This window comes from Pinus tabuliformis, chromosome 3_2 (assembly GCF_031772625.1).
Source record: "Pinus tabuliformis cultivar Carrire ecotype Pingquan chromosome 3_2, CPIR1, whole genome shotgun sequence".
NCBI lineage: Eukaryota > Viridiplantae > Streptophyta > Pinopsida > Pinales > Pinaceae > Pinus > Pinus tabuliformis.
In genome coordinates this window covers 535,077,151-535,104,987 of record NC_142302.1, presented here as the reverse complement: position 1 = coordinate 535,104,987, position 27,837 = coordinate 535,077,151, and positions in this window count along the sequence as shown.

The following is a 27,837-nucleotide window of genomic DNA, read 5'->3' as shown; positions in this document are numbered from 1 at the left end:
CAATACATACTACAATACTCCTCGCAAGTACTCAGTACTATCTCCACTTGTTACACACAAACTAGCTCAGATCTGAATCAATCACAGGTTCAAATCTCCTCCGCTGCTTGCCTGCCTCCACTACACAATCCTGCATGAGAATGGATGAGAATGGCTGATCCAAACTCGTATTTCCCTTGGCTGAACCATGCAATCCTCATTGGCAATACTCAATCCATTGATTGTGCAAATCTCATGCACAACTATAGTCACAACTAACAGCTATCTTGCCCTTTCACTCACCTCTAACACTTGTCTCCATTGAACTGTCCATGCACTGAGTTAATTGATGTATTCTTTAGTTGCTTTATGAGTTAATAATTAGTGAATTAATTAATAATTAATTCACATCACTCATCACTAGTGTATTCTGCAGTTAGACTAAATACAACTAGTTCAACTAAGTCAAATTGAACACAACTCCATCAACTCCTCAATCAACTCCACCAAACTCAATCACTTGAGTTCTAATTGAAGTCCATCATGCAATAGCTCAACTGACCCATAAGAAAAGCGTATTTCCTTCTGATAGTTGCATGTGCCACATCCGTAGCTCGAATTGAAGTGCTCTAAGAGGATAAGATAATGTTTATAGTCTAAATATTATTAAGAGCTAATAATATTTGACTCTTCTATTTTTAGCCTGGCAGTCTAAAAATAGACTCCGCCAATATGTCTAAAAATAGAAGTCCATCTATTTTTACCAACATGACCAATCATCCACAAATAGCATCCTGCAACTCATAGACCATGGTCCATATGTCTAAAAATAGACGTTGCGCCAAAAATAGCCTGCGGGCCCACTTAGTGAAGGCGACTCCTTTCCACTAAGCTCCATCATCTTGTTGCATTTTCAACAGCTAGCACTCAAGGATACACTTCAAAATATCAATATGGAGAAGAATGATATTATCCTGTAGTATCTTAGCATATTTACACAAGTTCAGGATGAAAATGGTTGGGTTAGTGTTAATCTTGTAGAAGATGACTTGGTAAGCCTAGCCCGTCTAGGCCTTCACAAGAGTTGGCAAAGCTACCAATATTTCATGAACAAGAGGAAGAAACTACTGAATTGGGAACACTTATGGTCTAATTTGGTGCAGGAGGAATAAGGAATAATAACATAGATGTGACTTCATCCAAGGGCTAGAATGAAGAAAACATTGGATTGGTTGGAAAGGGAAAGAAGGAAAAAGGGATGTAATCTCAATCCAAACCTAAGTCTAGCTAAGGGGGCAAGAAGAAATATTTGTCCAAAATTAAATGCTTCCATTGTCATGAATTTAGGCATTATTCCAGAAAGTGTCCCCACAAAAAGGCAAGAAAGAAGGCCTCTGGAGGAGGAACAAGTAAAGCCTTGGCTTCATAGTTCAAGCTTGACTTTACCCTTATCACATGCATGGCTAGAATAGTGACGGGGACCATGTGGTACTTGGACTCAGATGCATCATTTCACATGACAGGGTGTAATGTGTTTTCCAATGACCCGGAGGAGAAATATTTGTAGATGCACTTCAAGCTAGGGGATGACGAAAGGTACAACATGATTGATATTTGTCCAATCAACTTCCAGAGGGAGTTAGGATCCCCTCTTAGAGTCAAGGATGTCATGTTCATTTTGGGCCTAAAGAATAATATCATCTATATTACATTTTTGGAAGACAATGGTTATGAGGTGATATTTAGCAAAGTAAAATCATTCCCGAGACTCATAACCATAGGAAAGGTGAAGAAAACTAGGGTTTGTGTGAAGAACCTATATAAGAGAGATATGGAAGACTGTGCCGCATTAAGCACTAAGGAAGAAAAAGTGCAAGGACGTGATGTCGGTGAACCTTTTTGTAGAATATTTGGCCCTTTGCATCATGGCACCTTGAATATTATGAAACAAATAACCACTAGCCTCCCTAAAGGAGCACTTGAGCAGTTTGATGTATGCAAAGGATATACCTTGGGGAAGCATATAAAATACAAATTCCATGATTGGGATAACAAAGCATGTGAATTCTCATATAGGATCCACTCTAATGTCTGTGGACCTTTCTTGATAGCCTCCATTTCCATACATAAATATTTTGTCATTTTCATTGACGAATTCTCACAAAAGTGTTGGATCCTCTTTATGCAGAAGAAAGATGATATATTCTCCAAGTTCGTTGGAGTTCAAGGCACTAGTTGGGAAATAAACCAACAAGAAGGTGAAGGCTCTTAGGATAAATAAAGGAGATGAGTATGTTTTGAATGAATTCAAAAATTTAAGTGCAAAAGAAGGCATTTGAAGAGAGCTGACATCACCCCATAACCCACAAAAGAATGGGGTGGCTAAGGGAAAGAACCATAGCATTATGGGAGTTGTGAGGGCTATGTTGCATGACTGAGGCCTATCACTACATTTTTGGGGCAAAAGCTTGCAACACCACATTCTATTGGTAGAACTGGAGTCCTCATTCGATTAAGGCCATGATTACAGTGGAGGAGGCTTTCTTAGGGAGAAAGTTGTATGTGTCACACTTCAAGATTTCTGGATCCTCTATCTATTGCCATGTCTCTAAAGAATCTAGGAATAATATTTAGTCAACGAAAAGGTTGCGAGTATTTTTAGGTTACACTGAAACTCCTCACAACTATTTTGTGTACTTATCTTCCCTCAAAATGACATTTGTGTGAAGTGATGTAACATTTGATGAGGAGAAAGTGATGTGTTTCTCTCTTGAGAGGGAGCTTTAGATCCCACCAAAATAGGAAATTTTAGCTCCAAAGGAGGAGCCTCGGGAAGTTGTGGAGCAACCACAAGTAGAGGAGAATAGAGTGGAGACATCCACTCAAGAAGAAACATCCAGAGAAGGATGAAAAATAACTAGAGAAGTTGATAGACTTTTACAGGATTCAAGGGAGAATGTGGGAGATCCTTCAAATTTGTGCAGGAAGAGGAGGTCAACTGATCAGTACACTAGCTACATGGCTCTAATTATTGAGTTTGTAGAGACTGAACCATCCTCTTTTGAGGAATCAATAGAGAAACTTGTATGGGTTCATGCAATGATGGAGGAATATGAATCCATTGTAAATAAAATTGTTTGGGAAGTGGTCCCAAGACCAGCGTATAAATTAGTTGTGGGTTTGAGATCGATCTTAAAAGTTAAGTATGTAGTAGATGGAAGCATAACAAGTATAAGCCAAATTTGTGGCCAAGGGGTACTCTCAAGTTGGGGGAATTCACTATGAGGAGACCTTTTCTCTTGTAGCAAGGTACTCATCCATTAGATCAATTCTTGCACTGGATGCATAGATGAGGTGGAAGATCCACCAAATGGGGTTATTGAGTAGGACGTGTACATCGAGCAACCATAATATTTTGAGACATTTGATCACGAGTTCCATGTATGAAGACTCAAGCGAGTGTTGTACAGTCTCAAATAAGCACCCCATGCTTGGTACACTAGAATCGACAACTATCTCACTATTTTGGAATCCACCAAACGTGAAGCAGATGAAAACCTCTATCACATATTGGTAGAAGGTAAATTTATTATTATTGTCTTATATGTTGATGGTTCAATTTTAACTAGCGATGAGCATCTAATCATATATTGCAAGGAGGACCTTCCAAGGGAATTTGAAATGAAGGACATGGGTCTGATTGACTACTTCCTTAGGTTGGAAGTATGGAAAGGAGATGGGGAATTTTTTTTTGTCTCAAGGAAAGTATGAAAATGAGATACTACAGATATTCTTCATGGATAGTTGTAAACCTATGGAGACACCTCTAGCAAACAACTGGAGGAAGAAGGATGTCACTTCAGGTGAGGAAGTGGATACTACCATTTATAGGTAGCTAGTGGGCTCGCTGGTGTATCTTGTAAACACATGGCCAAATATGTGCTATGAAGTCAACTAGTTGAGCCAAGATATGGTTATGTTAACCAAATAATTTTACAATGCATCTAGGCACATTTTATGATACCTCTGAGGCACTACCCACTTTGGACTATGGTAGAAATAGACAAAGGGAGTGAAGTTGTGTGGCTTGAAAGATGCAGAGTGGGTGGGGTGTCCATCAGACTGAAAGAGTAATTCAAGTGGAATTTTCAGTGTCGTGTCCACAGTTGTTTCCTAGTACAACAGGAAGTAAATATCTGTGGCACTCAACTCAGCAGAAGAATAATACATAGGTGCATGTTAAGAATCATGCAGGGCGATCTAGATGTTAAAGATACGTGTGTGACTATTTGGTCAAATAATGTATCCAATAGTGATCTATTGTGATAGTCAAAGTTTCAAAAAGATCTTCGAGAATCCTGTATTTTACAATTTATCCAAGCACATAGATATTCAGTATCATCATTTATGGGGCTATGTGCAGAGGAAAATAATGTTGCTCCAATACCTTCCAGGAAAGGAACAAAATACTGGCATTTTGAAAAAGGACTTGTTAAGAGGGAAGTTTGAGTTCCACAGGTGAAGGATAGGGGTCATTGATAATCCCTTTATTGCTGAGAGGGAGTGTTGAAAAATGCAACAAGAAATTCTGAATTTAATTTTTCCTTAATTAAATTCAGAAAAAAATGAATTTCCACATCAGCAGAAAACTTAGAAGCAGCTAACTGAGGTAACATGGCTCTTGTCACTTAGTTAGTTGAGTAAAATCGAGTTCGAATAGCTATAATAAGGTTAGGCTTACGTGATTGATAATTTGTGGCAATCAAGGTCAGTTATTTCAAGTTGTTTTTAGTTGAACTAGTTCCAATTGTTGGAGGAACTAGTGAAAGGCCAACTGTGCAGTGGGATTTAGTCAAACTTAGTGATCATCTAGTTAACTAATCAATCAACCCAAAATAGCTAGTGCATGTAGATAATTTGAGATCCCCAGCTACGGTGGAGATCCCAATGCAATGTAACATCATTTATAGACTGGTCTTTAGTGTACATGTGTTTCATGTAGTCGGATGATCAACCTTGGGAATTGCACAATCCATTTTGGAAAAATTCCTAAATAATAAGGGCCTAATTTCTCAAGGAATTGTGTAAGTAAATAGGGGCTCAAGCAGAGGAATAAATTGACTAAGTGTGGCTCAGAGATTATTTATGAGTAGAGAAATAGGTTATTCACTTACAGGTTCAACTTAGATTGAACTAACAATTGTAATACATCTCTATTCATCATATTAATGCAAGTAGGAAAAGGGGTTTTTAGAAGAACACTTTCCGTTGGGAAAAATATTGTGTGCACGTGTGTTATTTATTATTGCATTTTTATGATTGATGTTCTAAATTGTGAATTGAATTCCATAGAGAAGAAGAATAGGTTTGTGTCTTGTGATATTTATTAAAATTTCATGAGTAGTTGCAAATCTACACCATAATTTATTCCTCTAGAACTGTGTTAAAATGTTGAAAACAATGAGTTAAATTAAATTTGGGACCCCATAGGTCGAAGGTCAGGAAGTCATCTAGGTGGCTAGATTCCAATAGGCGTCTACCACCACTTATGGCGGGTAAACTGTGCAGTGGGCAAGGGTCGAGAATTCAGGAGGGGTTGAGAGTTTGAACAAAGTCGAGAGGTCAGGCAGGCTGCTGGTTAGGATGACCCTCGAACCAACATGTTACCACAACAAGAGGAGGGTCAACCCTGACTTAGGTCGGAGGTCGAGTGTCTTTCTTGGAAAAGATAAATAAAATGTGTGTCTCTAGAAACATGTTGACTTTTGATTGGTTCTTTAGTCTACCCTCCATGTGTCTCTATCCATAGTGGTAGCACTGCATGTACATCTTCCACAGGAACCATCGGGTGGCCACAATGTGGAGCCCATGATGATGTGGTAAGGTGTTAACAGACTCATCTTTGAGAGAGCATAATTTTTAAACCATAAGTCAGATTGAGGAAAACTTGGTATCATTGGAATCATATCGACAAAACTGACTTAATGATGTCATCTAATGGTAGTTCTAAGAAAGTTGGAGGAAGTCAAAATTTTGTTGGTCATGTTCCCATAACTAGACATAGCGAGTTGGACCTTCATAAGTGACTATCTCTTTCTAACTCTAGCGGGGCTATAGGGTTAGGAGGGGGTGTTATAATGTGGTCTCAAAAACCCTAGGTTTAACACTTGTTTTGGATGGGATCTATCATGAGAAATATAGGAACAAAGTTCCTGCATGGGATTCCTATGAACCAAAAAATAGACCTTATTTAGAATCATATGTTACTGACAACGAATCTCAATACTGTGTACCTATATTATGTATAAAGTTGAAGTTGCATATTCATTAGTAAAGACTATTTTTTCTTTTCTATTCTCTTGTAAGAAGGTACCTCGCTCACGGAAAAATCCAGGGATGTTCAACATTTGTTTGCTTCCCAGACTTTTATTTTTTCGATTTGATAAAAACAATAATTTGTTGAAATTATTTTCATGGGAAAGATCAAGAGTTCTTTTGGAGCTATTTTATAAAGTTGAAAAACGTTTTGGCCAGTATGTTAAATAAACTATTTACCAAGTTGATTATAATAACAAGTGTAATATACATAATAAGTGTAATATGTAGTGTTTCTACTTAGTATGTGTTTTTATGTAAGAAGTAATGATAGCACTTATATTTATTGAATGCATGAATAAATTCATAAATCTAATAATGAAATACATTAATGGACGAAATAACCATGGAGCAATATAGAGATAAGTGCATAGATAATTTTAGATGAAACATTGGCCCCATTTGATTGGAATGTACTTGCCCACATTTTATTCTATCTTTAGCTTATAAGACCAAATAAAAAAGAGAAAATACAATGTCCAGTATCTTTGTATTAAATAATGTATATATATATATAATATAAATCAAATAAATAATTTCTTAGAAAGCTAATTATGGTAACAAATTATTTACTTAAATTTAAATCTATACTCATCTAATTTCAGTAGCAAATAAATAATCTATAGTAGAATTTCTATGTCGAAAAAATCAAATCGATATGGAGTATATCGTGTCATCTTAGTCAAGTGACAAATCATTTATATGTAATATAATATTTAATATAAAAAATTACAATGTCTAGTATATTAAAATAAAAAAAATTAGTTACACACATGCTTAGGTGTAAGTGCAAAAGATTCCTAAATATATTTATTTTGTTTTATATTTATTGTAATGTTGAATTGGATTTTATTTTTCATATTGCATCATGATTTAAAATTAAATTGTAAAAATATATAATATAGGTAAGGTTTAATGAATAAAATGATTGAACCAAGTCCATTCAATAATAAATGTAAGTTTCAGAGAAAAATGAAGAAAATTAGCAAGGGAAAAATCAATGTAATACACAATGTTGCTACTTTTGTTTTTTAAATAAGCTAGCTTTCATGGTTATAAAAGTTTGAAACATAATGACAAATTTTTTTTTTTTTGGAAAATAAAATATTAGTTATGGAAAAATCCATAAATTTGGATTTTTTTTTGAAATTAAATTATAAAGACAATTAGTGTTTTTTTCTTATTTTATTTTTTCTTAAACATTTTTCTATTATGAAATTTTAATTTTAAACCACATAAAATTAGTCATCCACCAATAAAAATGTAGAAATTCAAATTTTAAAAATTCAAAAACTAATTTTCAATTTCAAAAAAATAAATTTAATATTTAATTTTACAATTTTTTTAATAAGCTTTAGAAATAGTTTCTAAAAAATTGTAAATTAATTACAAGTCAAAACATTTTTTTACCAAAACTAGCAAATATAAAAATGTAGTATAATTGTGTTAAATGTTTAATATCTAATCAATTGTAATGGGTATGATTGAGTATATTGAAAGAGTTAAAATAATTTATACATTTATAAACATATTTTAAATAATGAAATTTTATAAAAAAATCTTCTAACAATTAAATTTTCGTATATTTGTCAATAGGCTAAAGCTAACACATGCTAACGCAATATATGTTGTGATTTCTATTTTAAAATATAGAATATATAATTTATTAATAGTTTATCAAATTATTTTTCTGAAAATAATCATCCATTTAAAACAAAATATATTCCATGTTTTAAAACAAGGGATACATAGTAGCTAGACCTATGGCTTAGTTTAAATATAGCTTAATTAAACTTAAAAAATAATAAACACAAAAAAAACTAATAAAATATTTTATTGTTGAATGTGATCACGAAAAATTAATAAATATAATTAACTAATATTGTTTATATTAACATATATATAGTTTAATATATATGTTTATTATCTATGTGTGTGCTTTATTTTTTATTAATACGTATATATTTTTTTATAAGTAAATTGATTAAAATATCTTATTAATATAATAGTAAGTCACACTAAATTGTCATGAAAATGGAAATAATAGAAAAAAATAATAAAAATAAGAAATTTAAATAAAAAGGAAATAAATTGAAAATGAAAAATTAGTAACTAACAAAAAATAGAAGTTACTAAACAACCTATAATAACACCTCAACCAATCACCTTATAAATAAATAAATTTAAATAATAATAATAAATAACAAAAATTGAATTCCTAGTGTTAAACTATGGATAATAAGCATAATTTTTTTGTCAAAGGCAAAAATGAATGCGTAATACCATGTCTACCATAGGTATAATAATATCTCATTGTATAGTTTTAAGATCATTCTACAAAATAGATAAATTGTTCCTCCTATTCTAAGATATTTATATATTACATTCAGTAAACAATAATCATTGTTATTTTCAATATATTTATGACCTATACAATTATATTGAGAAAATATCACACTCGCTCTCATGTGTTATTCTATATGTCAGTAATACATTTGATTCGCTACGGATAGCGATTTTTTCAATTCAATGCCATTCTATACACAATAAGGTTGACTGCATTTCTTCGAAATTTATATATAGAAATACATGGACTGCATTTATGCAAAATTTACTTACAAGCAGGTTAGGGTTGCCAACCATTCAAATTAAACATTAGATTAGAAAGGAATTTATAATTGTTGTTCATACATCTAATACATACCCTGTGAATTGCGAGGGCCCATGGCCAGGATGCGTAGGGATATGGCAGATATGTTGAAGTAGTTGTGCTTATTTATCTCCTCTGTATAGCACAGATCTGTCAGTAGTTGGGAAACATATTTCTCAATGTGAAAATAAAATACAAACAAATCCAACCATTGTTGTGCACAACCGTGTTTCCTTAAACCTATTTAGGACAAAATGAAATGTCACATTGTGTTGGACAAATCAGAGTTAGTGCTCCTTGTGTTTAGCGACATGTGTCTAATAATCTATCAAGGATTCCTTAACTTTAGTGTTGCATTCATTTACTATAACATATGAGGGTTTTGGTTTAATGAAAATAGTTATTCAAAAAAGTGGTATAGAGCCAAAGGTCTTGGGAGGGAATGACAGGAGGGTCCCATTAGGATTGGTTGGTGGTGGAATAGAAGTTCTATGACAAGCATCAAAACACCAATATCATAACGCATTTCACATTATCTACATTAAAAATAATCATAAAGATTAACTAATTTATAACTTTGTTTTAAATTATTATTATTAGTAGTAATTACAGAAGGAAAACATATATACATTTGAAATAGCATTACCATTATTCTTAACTATGGATATTCACCCTCTCTTTTCCATGGAAAATTTGAACTCCTAAAAAGGTTTTGTTACATTACAATGGTGTATCAATATTCATGCTCAATATGACACACTTTGATATCACATTTTCTTTAATTAAGTAATTTGAGATAAGTTAATTAAGTTAATTTCTTAAACTTCGATCTTTGAAACTACTATAAATATTTTTCATATTCTAAAAAGGTTAAATCTCTACCATCCACCTAATAATTACGGATAATTAAATTAAAATTCTAAAAGACCTATTTTGAAATAAACATAGTTGTTAACACACACACACACACACATAATATCATCAATTATATTCTACATGTAGTTATTATATATTTATTTTTACTATTTTGGAGTTATCATGCTCATGTTGTTGCTCTTAATCAGATCTATTTAATTTTGGAATTATCATAATCTTGATCAAATTATATATATATATATATATATATATAGATATAGTTAGAAGTTGCCAACCATTTCCCTATATTTTTTGGATAGTAGCTAAGATTGTTTCCTTTGGCTTAGTTTGTTTTCCCTAATCTAAGTTTTTGGAAAAAACATATAAAAGATTTATTTATTTATTTATTATTATTTTTTTTAATATGTAAAAAAATTTCTTATGTAATTGCTTTAAAAGTTGCGGATGGATTTAGAAAAAATCTGATAGGTTTCTATTTATCCGTATAAGCCTATAGATGCAATATGAAAAACATAAAACAAATGGAGAGTGAGTTGAATGGTTGGGATAATATATGCCTATGATTTGGTTGTTGTAAATATCCCTTGAATAATAAGAATAATGATTATTGTTGCCCCGTGGATGTTTCCCTCACAAGGAGGGTTTTACCACGTAAAACACTGTGTCAATTTATGTGTATCATTGTTCTGCTATCTTGATTATTTGCTATTATTTTATGCAATTTCATTTTATTTGTAGGTTATGCTTTCACAGCTCAACTCAACAAGTTGTATAGAAGCTTTCGGGAAAAGTTTATGTTAATGGCGAAGATGAAAAGTGAGAAGTTTGAAATCGAAAAGTTTAATGGTAGTAGTAGCATTGAGGTATGGAAGGTTAATATGTAGGATATGCTTGCGCAACAAGGAGTGGCAAAGCCATTGGTGGGAATGGTAAAGAAACCTATGGGCATGGATAATGATGACTGGGAGGACATGGATGTAAGCCCTCATTGTGCTGGTAGATGATGTTTGGTTTAACATCGTTGGAGAGAAAACACTTACAAGATTATGGACCAAGTTAGAAAGCCTTTATATGACAAAGTCCTTGATAAACAAAATCTACTTGAAGTGACAATTATACAGTTTGCGGGTGAAGGAAGGAACAAATATCTCTGATCAATTGAATTCTTTCAAATGCTCTTTTATGTTAGCTTTCTTGTATAGATGTAAATCTCAAAGGGGAAGACAAAGAAATTACACTATTGTGTTATTTGACTAAGTCTTGGGATCATTTCGTAACCTCTATCATTTTTAGTTCTATTGATACCATTCAATTTGATGCTATTGTGGGAGCTTTATTGTTTGAGGAAACTCAACAGAAATCTAGCCTTGAAACCTCAACATCTGAAGCAATGGTGGCAAGAGGTTGATCAAAAGAAAAAGATCAGAATTCGAGAGACACATAAAAATCAAAGTCAAGAGGTAAGAAGAGTAAGTTAAAGTGTTGGTATTGTAACAAATCACGGTATACCAAGAAGGATTGCTTGAAAAGAAAGGAACAAGCTGCTAAAAAGGAATCTATAAAGGAAGCTAATTCAGCTGAAAGAAGTGCCAATATTGTTGATGAGTTATTGTCCACTTCTACTATTTTCAACATCATCATAATTGGTTTCTATATTATGGTGCTTCCAATCATATGTATCCTCATAGGTATTGACTCTCATCATGCCAATCTATTGATGATGACATCATTTTCATGCGTAATTATGTTACATGCAAAACTGTTGGGATTGGTAGTATCACGATCAAAATGTATGATGGTACTGTTAGAATGTTGATAGAGGTGAGGCATTTGCCTAAGCTTATAAAGAACTTAATATATTTGGGAGTGTTATATTATGTTGGTTATAAATGTACATTTCATGGTGCAGTTATGAAGGTGAAAAAAGACATATTAGTAGTCATGAAAGCTAAAAGGTTTGGGAATCTTTATAAGATTGAAGGAAGGACACAAACAAATAATGCAACAATACCATATGAAGGTGCAAGTGAATCTACTTGTTTATGGAATAAAAACTTGGGGCATATGAGCGAGAAAGGGGTGAAGGTATTGGTTGATCGTAAGTTACTTCGAAGCTTGAAATCTTTGATTTTGAATTTCTGTGAGCATTGTATTTATGCAAACCAATCTAGAAAGAAATTTAAAACATGAAAACATGTTAGTAAATGTATTCCTGATTACATACATTTAGATCTTTGGGGACCATCTCCTAAAGTATCTTTTGGAGGATATTCATATTTTGTAACATTTATATATTATTACTCTAGAAAGGTGTGGATCTATTTATTGAAAAGAAAAGTTGATGTATTTGATGCTTTTAAGAATTATAGAGATATGGTTGAAAGGAGCACTAGAAGGTCAACTAAATTTTTGAGAAATGACAATGGAACTAAGTTTACTTCAAAGGAATTTGAAAATTATTGCATGGAAGCTAGGATCAAAAGAAATAAACCACGGTTTATACTCCTCAGAAAAATGGTGTTGTTGAATGCATGAATAGGACTCTTCTAAAGAGAGAAAAGAGTATGCTAAGTAATGCCAAGTTGTAGCAATAATTGTGGGCATAAGCAGTTCTTACATTGTGCTATCTGGTAAATGGGTCACCATGAACTGTAATTAACTATAAGACTCTAGAAGGGGTATGGATAGTTCAACTTTCTGATTATTCAAATATTAAATTTTTTTATTGTGATGCTTATGATCTTATTATAAAGAATCAAGATTCTAAGTTATATCCAAAATAAAAAAAGACTAATCTTTGTTGGATGTGGTGATAGAATTAAGGGATATATATTGTGGGATAGTACTACCCACAAAATCATCATTAACATAGATGTCGTATTTGATGAATCGTGACTCATGAAATAAGATGTAGTTGGTGAAATGAAATAGGAAAAAGTACCATAGATTCAACAAGTTCAATTCAAAACTAAATCATCTTCAAGGGACAAGGATCATTTATATGTTCATGAAGAAACTCCTAAAGAAGAAGATGAAGATACATAAATTTCTCACGAAATTGAGGAAATACCGCAACAAATTCTACAAAGGTCTACATGGATTAGATATTTTCCTAAAAGGTACGATGATTTTGCTACATATGTTGCTTTAATTTCTAATGATGGAAAACCTAGTTGTTATTAGGAAGAAATGGAAGTATCTGATAGTAATAAATGGAAAGTAACAATGAAAGAGGCAATGGATGCCTTACAAAGAAATAAGACATGGGATCTAGTGGAACTTCCTAAGGGTAGGGAAGTTGTTAGTTGCAAGTGGGTTTACAAATTGAAGAAAGGTGATGATGATATTGTTTAGAAGTACCAAGTAAGACTGGTTGCGAAAAAATATTCTCAAAAGGAAGGTATTAATTTCCATGAGATTTTTTCACTAGTTTTTAAGCCTTTTCAATTAGAGTTGTGCTAGAATTAGTTGCATTACTTGATCTAGAGTTAGAGAAACTAGATGTTAAAATGCCACTCTTACATTGATATTTGGATGAGGATATATAAATATGGAACAACCATAAGGGTTTTTTCAAACTCACAACAAGAGGCTTGTCTGAAAACTCAAGAAAGCATTGTATGGCTTAAAGCAGTCTCCCAGACAATGGTACAAGAAGTTTGATTCCTTCAATATGAGCTACAATTTTAGCGAAAGTTAGTATGATCATTGTGTTTACTTTCAAAATTTGGAAAATGGCATATTCATTATTTTGGTGTTATATGTTGATGATATGCTTCTAGCAAGAAAAATAATAGCTGATATCAATAGGTTAAGGGCTCAGTTGGGTAGGACTTTCAAAATGAATTATTCTGGAACACAAAAAAATATTGGGCATGGAGATACACATAGATAGGAAAAATTGAAAGTTTTGGTTGTCATAACAGAAGTATTAGGAGAAAATTCTTCTGAGCTTTGGTACAAATAATGTGAAACCTGTTCAAATCCCTTTAACTTCCCATTTCAAGATTTCTTCAGGTTTTTGTCCTAGTAATGATGAACAAAATGAGTATATGTCTCATGTACCATATGATCATGCAGTAGGATGCTTAATGTATGTGATGGTTAGTACAAGGCCAGTTATTCAACATGCACTTGGTGTTGTCAGTATATCCATGAAAATCAAGGTAAAGAGTATCAGGAAAAAAATGAAATGGGTGCTTCAATATATTAGGGGCACAAGTAATTATTATATCACCTATAATGGTAATAGTGATTCAGTATGTGGTTATTTCGATTTAGATTTTGCGAGTGACTTGGAAAAGAGGAGATCCATTTCTGGATTTTTTTTACTCTTGGAGGTGGAGCTGTTAGTTGGATGTCAAAGCTTTAGAACATAGTTTTTTATCCACTACTGAGGAAAAATACATAGCTGCGTTCCATGCTTACAAAGAGTAAATTTGGTTAAAAGCTTTTCTAGGTGAGTATGGAAGGATGTATAACAAGATGAAAGTACTTTGTGATAGTGAAAGTGTTATTCATTTGGCAAGAAATCCAACTTGTCATAGTAAGAAAAAACATATACTTGTTAAATATCACTTTGTAAGACAGATTATTGATGAAAGTGGAGTGGTGGCTTTGGAAAAATTCCATACAAAGAAAAATTCTGTAGACATGTTCATAAAACTAGTTTTGTGGGAGAAGCTAAAATAATGCCTAGCTTCTCTTGGCTTGCAAGGAAGGTGATGAAAATTTTTTGGGCATGATATTTAAGGTAAATTATTGTCAAGGTGGAGATTGTTAGAAGTTGCCAACTATTTCCCTATATTTTTGGGATAATAGCACAAAATGGCTCCTTTGGCTTAGTTTGTTTTTCCTAATCTAAGTTTTTGGTAAAAAAACATATAAAAGGAAATTTTTTGTTTTATATAAAAAAATTCTTATGTAATTGCTTTAAAAGTTGTGGATTCATTTAGAAATAATATGACAGGTTTCTATTTATCCATGTAAGCCTATAGAGGCAATATGAAAAACATAAAATAAATAGAGAGTGGGTTGAATGGTTGGGACAATGTTTGCCTATGATTTGGCTATTGAAAATCTTCCTTGAATAATAGGACTACCAATTATCATGGATGTTTCCTTCACAAGGAGGGTTTTAACATGTAAAACATTGTGTCAATTTATGTGTTTGAGTGTTCTGTTATCTTGTTTATTTGTTATTATTTTATGCAATTTCAATTTATTTGGAGGTTATGCTTTCACTGCTCAACTCATTGTTTGTTTGTGTGTGTACACTCTAATTCCACATTAAACATGGATAGAATCACATATTCTTACGCTGAATTGTACCATGCATCTCTCAACACAATAAAAAATGTGAAACATGCTTTAGAGATTCATCATCATATCCACATTCTTAACTTATTAATTTTAAAATTTCCACATACATGCCCAGGAACGTCATTGATATGCCTCTCCGATAGTGTAGTGTCAAATATGCTACAAAATGTTAGTTTTCATGGAAAATATGTTATTTCATCCCCTAGCCTAGGAGTATTGAATGCTTTAAAGTCATTTGTCAACTCTTATTCGCCTCCCTATATCTATCGCCCATTTACCATAATTTATGATGAAAAAACCCTTATGTTGTTAGCTCCCTATACTACTAGTGTAACCCCTTATTATTATTAGTACAACCCCCTTATTATATTGTTGTGCCAATGTAGTCCCCATATTGTTATTATTGTTTCCCGTAGAAACCCACTATTGTTATTATTGTGCTCTTACATTATTATTGTTATAGCGGCTTTGATTATATTATGACCCCTTAGAATCCTATATATAGAAAGGAGGTCTTGCCATTTGTATCATCCAAGAATTGTTCATTTTTGTAATGTAAAGGAGTTTTCCGCCTCAAAGAGGCTTATTTCTAACGCGTTTATCTGTCTTTTCTATCTTTTCTATCTTTTTGTGAGTTGGTTTCATAACATTTTGTATCAAAGCTTTGGACTCTAGGGTTTCGCTGCTCCAAATAGTTCATCGTGGCATTTTCGTTGACGAAATCTCGCTGAACCTCAAGTCCAAATTTTAGATCTTGTCTCGCTATATTTTCAGATATATGATTTGAGGAATTTAGGGGTTTTGAAAGCTCCATAATTTCATCTAAATAGGTCATCCTGGAATTTTCTCTATAACTTGTTCACTATGATGTTTCAGAAGCTAAAAAAAAACACATTTGAGAAGAAAGCGGTTTGAAATTCGGGTCTGAATTTTATATCTTGTCTAGCTATATTTTCGGATATATGATCTTAGGGAGTTAGGCTTTTTGTAGACTCTTGAATTACATATTAAATAGATGAACTTGGGAAAATCGTCATAACTTTCTCTCTAAGCATAAGATTGAAATTTCATAAGAAGCTATAGAAAGAGGATAGATTGTAGTTTTTTGTAGGATTGAGACTTCATACAAGTTTTCTCTTCTTAAAAGGTATATAATCAAGTTATCTTGGTAGATTGTGCATAACTCTTTCTTGGAGAATCCAATTTCGATAAGACTGGTGGCATTGGAAAGAGGACGCAGAGGGCTACTGCAGGTCACGATTTTAGAACTGGGATCTAAAATTATAGTTTTACAGTCGTTTCAAGATCGATCTCCTAAAATAAAGAAAAGGGAATATGAGGAAGTTTGATGGCAAGGATCCGTTAAATTGGATACTATAGATGGAGCAATATTTTGATCTACATGAGGTGCAACTATTACAAAAGGTATGTATTGCATCTTCATATTTAGAACTAGATCAAACTTTATGGTATAAAGGGATTTGTTCTCATAAACCACTTGTTACATGGTCATTTTCATGGAGGAAATGATAGCACATTATGAGGATACAAAGAGAAACACACTCTTTAGCCAATTGATAAATCTCAAACAAAAATGTTCAATGGAAAAGCACATTGAGGACTTTCAAAAATTGAATATAAGGAAAAATGATATTCCAGCGAAGCAGAGGATTGACGTCTCCATAAGGACTTTAAAGGATAGCATTCAACATGAGGTTCATCTTTGGGAACCTGATTCATTGGAGAAGGAATTCAGGTTGGCAAGAAAAATGGAAAGCAAAATTATGGCAACAAGGAATTCTACCCCTCACAATTATAAAGATGGAAGTGTTGTTTCTCTTAGCTTTCCACAACCTACAAGGTTGAAACCACAACAATTGGAAGAAAAAATATAAAAATGACTTTGTTACAATTGTGATAACAAATACATTAAAAGTCATAAGTGTGATGAGAAGAAATTATTTTACATTGATTGTGAAGAGGACGAAGAAAAGGATCAAGAAACATCAAAAGAAGAGGATATAAACCAGGAATCAACCCCAGAGAAATAAGAAATGAATCTGACCATATCTTGTAAATATTTGGCAAGAATTAACACTCCTCAAACTCTCAAGATAGAAGGACATATCAAGAAGAAAAAGGTTCAAGAAGTGAAAGATCACATTGAGAAAGAAGAAATCAATCTGACCATATCTTGTAATGCATTGGCCGGAATTACCACTCCTCAAACTATCGAGATAGAAGGACATATCAAGAAGAAAAATGTTCAAGAAGTGAAAGATCACATCGAGCATCAAGAAATAAATCTGACCATATCTTGTAATGCATTGGAAGAAATTACCACTCCTCAAACTCTCAAGATAGACGGACATATCAAGAAGAAAAAGATTCCAGCAGTGTAAGATCACATCGAGCATCAAGAAATGAATCCGACCATATCTTGTGATGCATTGGCAGAATTACCATTCCTCAAACTCTCAAGATAGAAGGACATATCAAGAAGAAAAGGTTCAAGAAGCGAAAGATCACATCGAGCATCAAGAAATGAATCTGAAAATATCTTGTAATGCATTGAACGAAGTTACCACTCCTCAAACTATCAATATAGAAGGACATATCAAGAATAAAAATGTAACAGTGTTGATTGATTTTAGCAGTACCCATAATTTTATTCATTGTAAGATAGCCAGGGAATTGAATTGCTTCCTATATCCAACACCAGAGTATCAAGTAATGGTTGCAAAGGGAGGAACCATAAATTTCTCTAGAAAGTGCCATAATATCAAGCTATCCATGGGAGAATATGTATTGAATAGCTCAATGCTTTCTATTCCAATGGGTGGTGTTGATGTTGTAGTAGGAGTCAAACAGATACAATCCTTGGGTACAATAGCTTTTAATTTTCCAGAACCTTTCATGAAATTTTTTTCAAAAAGAAATGAAGTTGAATTAAGGGGTATCACAAGGAAACTGGGAAAGATAATCATCCCTAACGGAATGACAAAGCTTCCAAAGAAAGAACAAAGAGACGTAATTGCACGATTAAGTTCTCTAGAGGTTCCCACATCGAAATCATCTATTTCTCCATATGTCCAAAAAGTCATGGACAATCATTCCAAGGTATTTGAGACTCCCGAAGGCCTCCCACCTATTCGTGATCATGATCATGCTATTCATTTGATTCTAGGAAGTGTTCCTCCAAACATCAAGCCTTGCAGATATCCATATTCCCAAAGGAGTAAAATTGAATGTATGGTTTCTGAAATGCTAGAGGTTAGTAGAATTGTCCAACCAAATTCAATAAATGAAGCAAGGGATGAATGGAAAATGGATGAAGTGTGGCCACTCATTAAAATGTTAGAGAATATCCCAGTTAAAACAATATTTCTAGAACTTGACGAGGAAGGAAAAGTCATATTGGAGCCTGGAGCAGTCATAGAAACAAGAACCCAACAGCTACGAAATTGACCAATTTCAGAGTATCTCTTCAAGTGGAAGAACTTACCCACTGAAGATTCCACATGGGAGGATAAGAAATTTATAAAGAAGCATCAAGAACTACTCGAGCATTGAGGATAACACTTTTTGAAGGAGAGGGCCACGTTAGGTCCCTATACTACTAGTGTAACCGCTTATTGTTATTAGTAAAACCCCCTTATTATATTGTTGTGCCCATGTAGTCCCCATATTGTTATTATTGAGCCCCATAGAAGCCCACTGTTGTTATTATTGTGCCCTTATATTATTATTGTTATGTTAGATCTGATTATATTATGACCCCTTAGACTCCTATATATAGAAAGGAGGTCTTGTCATTTGTATCATCCAAGAATTGTTCATTTGTGTAATGTAAAGGAGGTTGCCCGCTTGAAGAGGCTTATTTCTAAGGCATTTATCTATGTTTTCTATCTTTTTGTGAGCTGGTTTCATATCATATTGAAATGCAGCGTCAAATATGTTATGGAATGTTTGTTTTCATGGAAGATTTTTTATTTCATCTCTTATCCTAGGATTCTTCAATTATTTAAAGTCATTTGTCAGTTGTCAACTTTTAAATTTTAAATTTATGTTTAAATCAAAATTTTTATTTATTATCAAATACTTTTAAAAATATAATAAAAATTTCATAAGAGATCAAATTTCAAGCCTGAATACAAAGTGTTTATGCTCTTGCAATGAATTTTAACAGAGAATAATTTACTATTAATATTTCAAGTGTAATATCCCTACTGTAATCCATAAAACTCATAATAGTTACGAAATAAAATTATTATAAGCTTATTTAACGAAATCAAGAAATGGTTACGTCTTTGAGTAGTTACTAACCACCATGGGATTGGCTTATCATTTTCATTATTTTTCTTGGTTAATTAGATAGGAGACATGCAAGATTTAAACCAACATGATGTACTATGTGGTAGCCTGAAAAGTTGCAAATAGAGGACTTCGTATATCTGAGACCAAATAGTGAAGAGAAAACATAAGTTTGATTCCTATGCTAAAGGATATTTTCCACATCCAATAGAATTTGAGTGCTGGCTACTCAACCTAGTTGACATTGTTGTGTGTCAGTGGCAATGGAGTTCATAAGTTTTCTTTATTGCAGGACTAAGGTTGCATAAGGAACTCCTCTATTATTCTATATTGTGCGAGGGTCATCTCCTTTGATACTAGCTAATGGTTAGGTGCATGTTTCTTTTCCCATTGAATGAGTTAGAGCTTGGCAAATCATTAGCCTCATGCAAGATGCTATCGGTTGGAAAGTTTGATAGTAGAAAACACACATGCAAGGTTCTATGTTTAAATGTATCAATTTCATTATTTTGGTGCACCAAAAAGTATCACCAACATGATAGTGTTTTTAAAATGATTTCTTGCACACCAACATGATAATGTTCTTAAAATGATTTCTTACACAAAAAGAGTAGGTGATTTTGTTAGTCTCTTCAGAATGCCTTGCAAATTATTTGTTGCACATAAAGTGTAGGTGGTTTTGTTAATTTCCTTGGAAAGTTTTGCAAATTTTTTGTGCATTAAAAAAATTGCAGCGATATGTGCATATATTACTAAGTTCTTGAAAATGTTTGTTTTGTTTAAGAAAAATAAAAGATAATTTAGAGATGTTATTTTTCTTGGAAAGAAAACACACATGAAACCTAGACAAAAAATCATGATATTTTTCATGGAAATAATGTATGTAAACTTTTCTTATGAAAAGTGAAAGAAAATAAGTTATTTCATTTAAAAAAAAAATTATCTCAAGAAATTATGAGAGAAAAATAGATTATTAATTTCCTTGGAGATATTAGCATGATTCCTATAGACTCTTAATAGGAATATGTGCACTATAATAATATCCATTATATTAGAATTCTTGAAATAAATTTCTATGTTAATTCTTCAAAACTAAATATTAATTTCATGCATCATTGCATTATATTTTGAAGTGAAATGTCTTTGCATACATTATCGCATTAGATTCTTGCAAGATAGAGAATATTTTGCATGCATTATTGTATTAAATTCTTGGAAAAAAGAAATGTGTGGGTATGCTCGAAAGAATGGTGATATGCATTAGACCTTTGGAAAAGAGATTATTTAGTGCACGCATAAAGGATAACCAATATGTTATAGAAATATATATTTTCATGTAGGGAAAAGATTAATTGTGTGCTAGAATTATTAAAATTGAAACACGTGCTTAATGAATGTTATATTTAAACTCTTCTTTTGAGAATATGGACGTATATTTTCATTCACAAAAAATGAACTAGTTAGTTTGATGTTTCTTGAGAGGAAATATGTTCCTTGCATGCATCAACATAGAATTATCTTGCTGGATAATTCTTGAAAAGATATAAGTTATTTGTGTGCAAAAAATAGAATTATTATGCTCGACATTTCTTGAGAAAAAAAAAGTTATCTACATGCACGATGAAATACTATGTTTGATATTTCTTGAAATGAAATGTGTTAATTGCTTGTACAAGAAATAGAAATATTGTGTATGATCTCTTGAAAGGAGATATGATCTTTGCATCCATGAAAGGTACACCTATGGTGGATTATTTGAAAATAATTATGCATTGAAAGTATATAATTATTGTGTTATGATTTTTGCAGGGAAACAAGAATTTGTGTGTAGAAAAGAATAATCATTATGTTAAATCTTGGAAGAGAAACAAGTAATCGTATGCAATAAATGCATTAGCTTTCATTTGGATATATATATATATATATATATATATATATATATATATATATATATATATATATATATATATATATCCGCATGCAAGAAGTAATAACTAACACATTAGTTTTCTCTTAGAACAAAGCATTTACTTGCATGTGCAATAGACTTTGAAAATAAATTTATTTTGGGAAAGATACTTTCGGAAAAGGGGCATGCATTTGCACGCATCATAATAGTATATATTATGTTAGATTTCCTTAGAAGGGGACATTCATTTTCATGCATACTAGTAATAATAATAATATCTATTATATTGGAAAAATTACTTAGTTAAATTCACAAAGAAGAAGTTAAGGGACTTTCTTTGAATAAATTTGATCTAATTACATGCATGGAAAACAAAGTTAAGAGGTTAGTATCCTTTAATGAAAATGGACAGTTATAGTTGTGTCATTTTGGAAAAGAATGTGTGCTTGTGCGAGAAGAATCATAATAATGTGGTATTTATTTTGACATCCTTTGCTAATTATTTTCTTATGATTAGTGCATCAGTAGTGGTGTTAGAAGGAGCATGTTGGAATATTTTATTTACATTTCATGTATGAACATGAATAAATGTTAAGGAATCACTATTAAGATTGATGAGTGATTGATTAGTACTTTGTATAATCATGATATCAAAGTTTGTTAACAACAACAATCGCAGGAAAACATGGTGACTTATGAAAAAGAAACATTATGTTTAACATTTGGAAGGTAAAGAAATAATGGTCCATGCATATGAGTGCGAACTGCAAAATGGTCCAATGATAGAACCATGAGGCCACAAAGAAATAAATATTGAAGATTTGTGAGTAAATGACATCATGATGACTGTAATAGCTTGTAAATAGATATGTTGTGTTTAAATGATGTTTCCTTGTAATATTTTATGAACATGGTTAAAGGATGGACTCCCTTATAAGCCATTAAGTGAGGGGTGAACACCTTCATGAATATTTTAATAATAAAAGTAAACATTTTTTGTTTTCACCTTATGGGGTTTCTAGGGTATATCAATTTTCAACGATGTGATTTTTTATTGTATCAATTTGATGATGTTGATTACTTGCATGATGTGAAATTTATAATATCAAATATGTGATTAACTAATCTAGTTAAAGGAATCATGAAAATAATGCAAGATTACGTCAGAAAGTTTATTTTAATATACCACAACAATGGTTTTTAATGGTTATATAACTCATTATTCCTGTACTAAAGATACTTTGTGTAATGATGAAGATTCTATCCAATGGTTAGTGAGGAATCTGGAATAGTAATTTGGATAGTTACTGTAGGTAAATTGTGTAAAACTTTTCTAACGCCATGCATTTTCATGTGAGGTTACAAGGGGATGTTACAAGTGGAATCAGAGCTGAAGGTTGCAGCACCATTACCTTTGGCAATTGTTAAGAAATAAATCAAGGTATGATACTAATGGGCATCAACTCATATATGATTCTAACAATATACATATCAAAATATGCAACAGACTACTTTCGACATGAGATGCACGATGCATGCTTACAACCACATTGATGAGTAGCAAGTAATACAATATGTTGCAAAACAATATTCATGAAATTTGAATCCCAATGAGGATAAAAGACAATAAAACGTTTTTTACACCTATGAACAATCTTGAACACTCACTAAGGAAAGTGAGAATCAACTACCAACCTTTGCAAATATGAAAATATTAATGATACAGTTAATGAACATGACTAAAGTTACAATGCATCGCTTGTGAATAATGAATGCATGTAAATGATAACGAAAGAATTTATAATATGAGAAATTTCTTTGAAGAGGAAAATAATATGTTAGAAAAAAATAAAAAAAACAACCCTTTGGATGTTAAAGATCCAATTTATTGGAATGTAATTCTTTTCAATAGTAAGATTATTTTACACAAAAATTTATACTCAATGCCTTTGTCAAGTTGTCTTCATAGGATTCATGCAGTGCACACCTCTATTGCATGCCTTTGACTTCATGCAGGTCTACATCACTCGAATCAGTTCAAATAACTATCTTACGTGGCTTGCACAACTCCTTCACAACATCCATGTTTCTCATCTCCATGCAGTTAAGCTCTATGCAACTCCACTCCTACACAACTCGCTCTCTTAACACTCAACTCCACCATGCATACGTTGTGAAATAACTAAGAGATGGATACTCTAAGTCTGTCAAGAATATTTTGGGCCTATGATTTTCGCACTCCAACAGAATATTTCAAGCCCCTTTATGGTTATCGCACTCTAGTAGAAGAGATTTATCGTCATTCTAAACATGTTGACTGCCTCGCATACATGCACTATGTTGGATATGCTCCAACATAGATTTTTCTAGGAAGAAAATTTAAACTCCATTCACGCTTATTTGGCCACTTCTTACATGCTAGTTGTGTGTACGTCACGAATGACTTGTTGAAAACAATTTATTCAACAACAATTTCTTGAAAGAACTCATAGATAACACACATCCAACACACCAGACACCTCAACTCGATTTAATACCTAATTGACTTTAGAAATAACTGCCCATTCGAGTCTTTCTACTCCATTAACATAACAATAATTTCTCCAATGAACCACTACATAGAATTTGATTCTCCATTTATTATATGCAGTCACTTTTTGTTGATCTGTATCTATTCTTGTGACCATATTTCTCCTTCAATTCCAAGAGCTTCACTCTGATACCAAAAATGATGTAGCAAACTTGGGGCCTACAAATTTAATAATTAATACACACAACATAACACTAAAATCCACACAATACATAGGCACATAAAATCTCAGAAATAATTAATTAATAAAATTAGATATTTACAAGATAATTATTAGCCTACTCATTGGCCTGTCATTCCTCACTCTACTTCACTTACATGACTCATGGGCTCACCTAGATTTAAACAAGTGGACCTGAACCCAAAGTAGGTTCTAGATCCTAAAAAAATCCCACAATATCTCTCGCGATCCATAAAAACTCTCACATAATCCCTTATCTCTAGATAAGATCTAACTAACTATCACACGGAATGAGTCGATCTTGCGGACAAGATAGACCTTCCTAGAATCTAAATAAGACCTAATGACAAGCAAAACAATCACAAACTATCTTTCTCTAAATATGCATTTATAAACATAGGCAAACAAGTGTTTTAGGCCTACCTTGCATCCAACGCAACTTTGTGGAAGCCTCGCTCCTTCGATCCAAATGAGCTCCCTTGTAGCGAATCTGCAAACACAAACAAGAAAACAAATTAAATAGCACCTGAAAAGCCAATATCATAAAACATATTTAACCTGAAAGTCAAGGAATTCATGAAACAAATGACATGAGACAATTTGTTGAGAAAAATGAATCTGATTGTATTAATTCAAATCAAAGAAGAACTTTACAAACTGTGCCTTGACGCTGTACAAGCTCCTCCCAGGGTCTAGCAATAAGTCTCCTCTACTTTGACATGTTTCACTCTCTTCCCAATGAAGCCAAAAAGGTATGTGATCTCTCCTCTCAAGCTCAACTAGGAAGTCTTAATTTCACCAGCATTTACCCTCAAAAAATGTTCAGCTTCTAACCTCTCTAGCAACTAGCCCAATGCTTGAATTTATAGTGCAATGGAGGGAAGTTACTAAGTCCTCCTTCAAAGGGATAAAGCCCTCCTTCAAAGGAATAGCTCCTCTCATCAAGGGATTAGCTCCTTCTCTTTTGGGATGCGTGATCCACCTAAGAGTGGCCAATCCACGTCAAAATTCCTTCTAGAATCATCTAGAATTAACCCAAAGTGAGTTTTTTAGAATAAACTTATGCCTTTTTGACTTTCACAGGGGTCCGCACCCACACCTTTAGGGAAAGAGCGGGCAGGTTTGCAGTTTTTGTGAACAGAAGGTGCGGGACCGCAGGCAATAGTGAGAGAAAGTGCAGAACCAGAGCTTTGTTGATTTTCAATGTCTTTCTCTCATTTTCAAAGCTTGACTTGAAGAGTTGAGGTCTGAGACTTGCTTAGGAGGACAGTAAAAGTGATGATAGACCCATACTGACTACAAATAATCATGGTGATGATATTTGTGTGTAATGGATTGCCCCCTAAAGTGCGAAGTCTGTAGTAGATGAGGATTTCATTTATCATTTAGGAAGAGTGAAGTACTTTATCATTTCGAGGATCATCTTGTGGAGAGCCCGGTCGGAACCTGTAAAAACATTCAATGCAAGATATATATATGAGATCATATCATCGCTGAGGTAGGAATTCCCATAGTCAGATCAAAACTGACTTAGAAAACTAACTACTGCTCTGATACAGGGATGATCTTGTAAGACATCACATGTATAGACTCATATGGACACAGTATGGATGTAGCCATCTGTTTATGAATAGTCCATCATATAATGAATACAAAATTCCTCGCAGCCTGGATTGTAGAAACTAGATCCAGGGTCTTCATTTCTACTTCCTGAAACAGTACGATTATATCCATGTGAATGAATGTGTTGAAGTCGAACATGGTAGAAACCACTTGATTACCAGTTGATGATGTAAACTATTAACAAGTGTGAGAGAAACCACCAGTGATGTCAATGGCTCTCAAAGTACCCAGTACAATCCATGAGATGTGAATAAATGTGTTGGTGTCGAACATGTCACTAAATCCTTTGACAGAAGGTCAATGATGCAACCTATCGTCAAAGGCGAGAAACCTGCTATTGAGGCATGCAAATCCCAAGGTACTGACAATTTCTAGATCATCTTTCTAGATAATGAGCTGAAGTCGATAGAAAGCGATCCGTTGCAGGCAAGCCCACAACACGAAATCATAGATCAAGTTGAAGAAATTTAGTTGCAAGGACTGACTCAGGGATGGTCAAGATGGATGACAGATATTTTGCAGATGAATGGCTTATTGGCAGTGACCTCTTGAACACATAACGACACGACAGATGGCTTGGTGACAATTGACCCAAAGTTAATACCCAAAAATTGGCTGAAGACTTTCAATGTGGTTTGATCAACTGTTAGGCAAAGGATTTCCCAACCTAGGTGAATAAAAGTGTCGTGTTCAAGATTGGTTACAAAGTATGACAAACAGGCTCATTTTTCTCTCTTTTCCCCCACCATTTCTGGCAAGTACCTCTTTATTTTTGACAAGCTTGAGGAGGATAACATTTGCTTGATTATAAGCTCATCCTTCGAATGAGTCCAACTTAGTTTAAATTTGAACCCTAAGAAGGAGTGGTTCGTTCTTGTTTGTAATTGAACAGGTCCTTTACTGTGAAATTTTAACAAGTCCAGTATAGGAGAAATTCGGCGTTTTTCAATTTTAGAGAGTCTGAAAAAACTTAAGAAGACTCCAGGGTTGACCTTTTTCATAAATTTGTTTCTCCCAAGCCCGAAAAAGTATAAAATAATACTTGAGAGAACTGCTTGATCTTTACGACCAAGGAGTACTTTTCGTAATTAGTGCCCCTGATCCGAAAAAGTAAAAAAGCGATCAACGACACATCATTTTATAACCAATATCGAATTTGAAATGAAAAAAATTCGGCAATCTTTTCATGTTTTTACGGTCAGAAAAGAGCTATTAGTGGACCGTCTTTTAGTTCTGTTTTAACGAGTTTAAAAGAAAAAATCCGCAATATTTTCATGTTTCAAGAGTTAGAAAAGAGCTTAAAGGTGACTCTAAATGTTTTTTCGTTGAAAATGATAGATTTCACCTGAATAATCCGTTATCCTGAAAAAAATGCAAACATTACTCATACCTGTTTGAAATGGATAAAAATGTTGCAAAAATTACCTTTCCAAAGTGAAACATAAACAAATTTGCAATTTATTTACTCAAAAAACTTATAAAAAGGGATTTCGTCAATTCATTTTTACCGTTTGAGTTTTGGGTGAGAAAATAGTGCTTTTGTTCAGAAAACTTCCCATGAAGATTGCGAAAAATCCAACCGTTGAAATCGAACGCCGTCTTCTCCAGGTAATCCACATCATCCTACTCTTCATTTTTAACCGTTTCATTTTTTGTTTTAAGCTTTCATTTCAATTTTTGGAGGGTTTTTAGGCTTAAAACCCACGCGCGAGGGCCCGTAGGTGTAACACTGGCAGCCCGCGGACCTCGACTTTTTCTCAATGGGGAAAAAGTTAGGGGTCCGCACCTTCCATGTAGGCAAGGTGCGGACCCACGCACTGTCTCTAAGATAGAGGGTGCGGTCCCTGTAGCAAGGGTTTTTAACCCAAAAATTCTCACATTTGGCCCAAACAAATTAATTTCTAGCATTCTAATTTGTCTTTTTACTGGATGCAGAGAGTACATCATGCTAGATTGGCGTGAACGAGAGCATGAGGACGTGGATCTAGCTGCTTTGAATCACCAACCTTCGATTGATG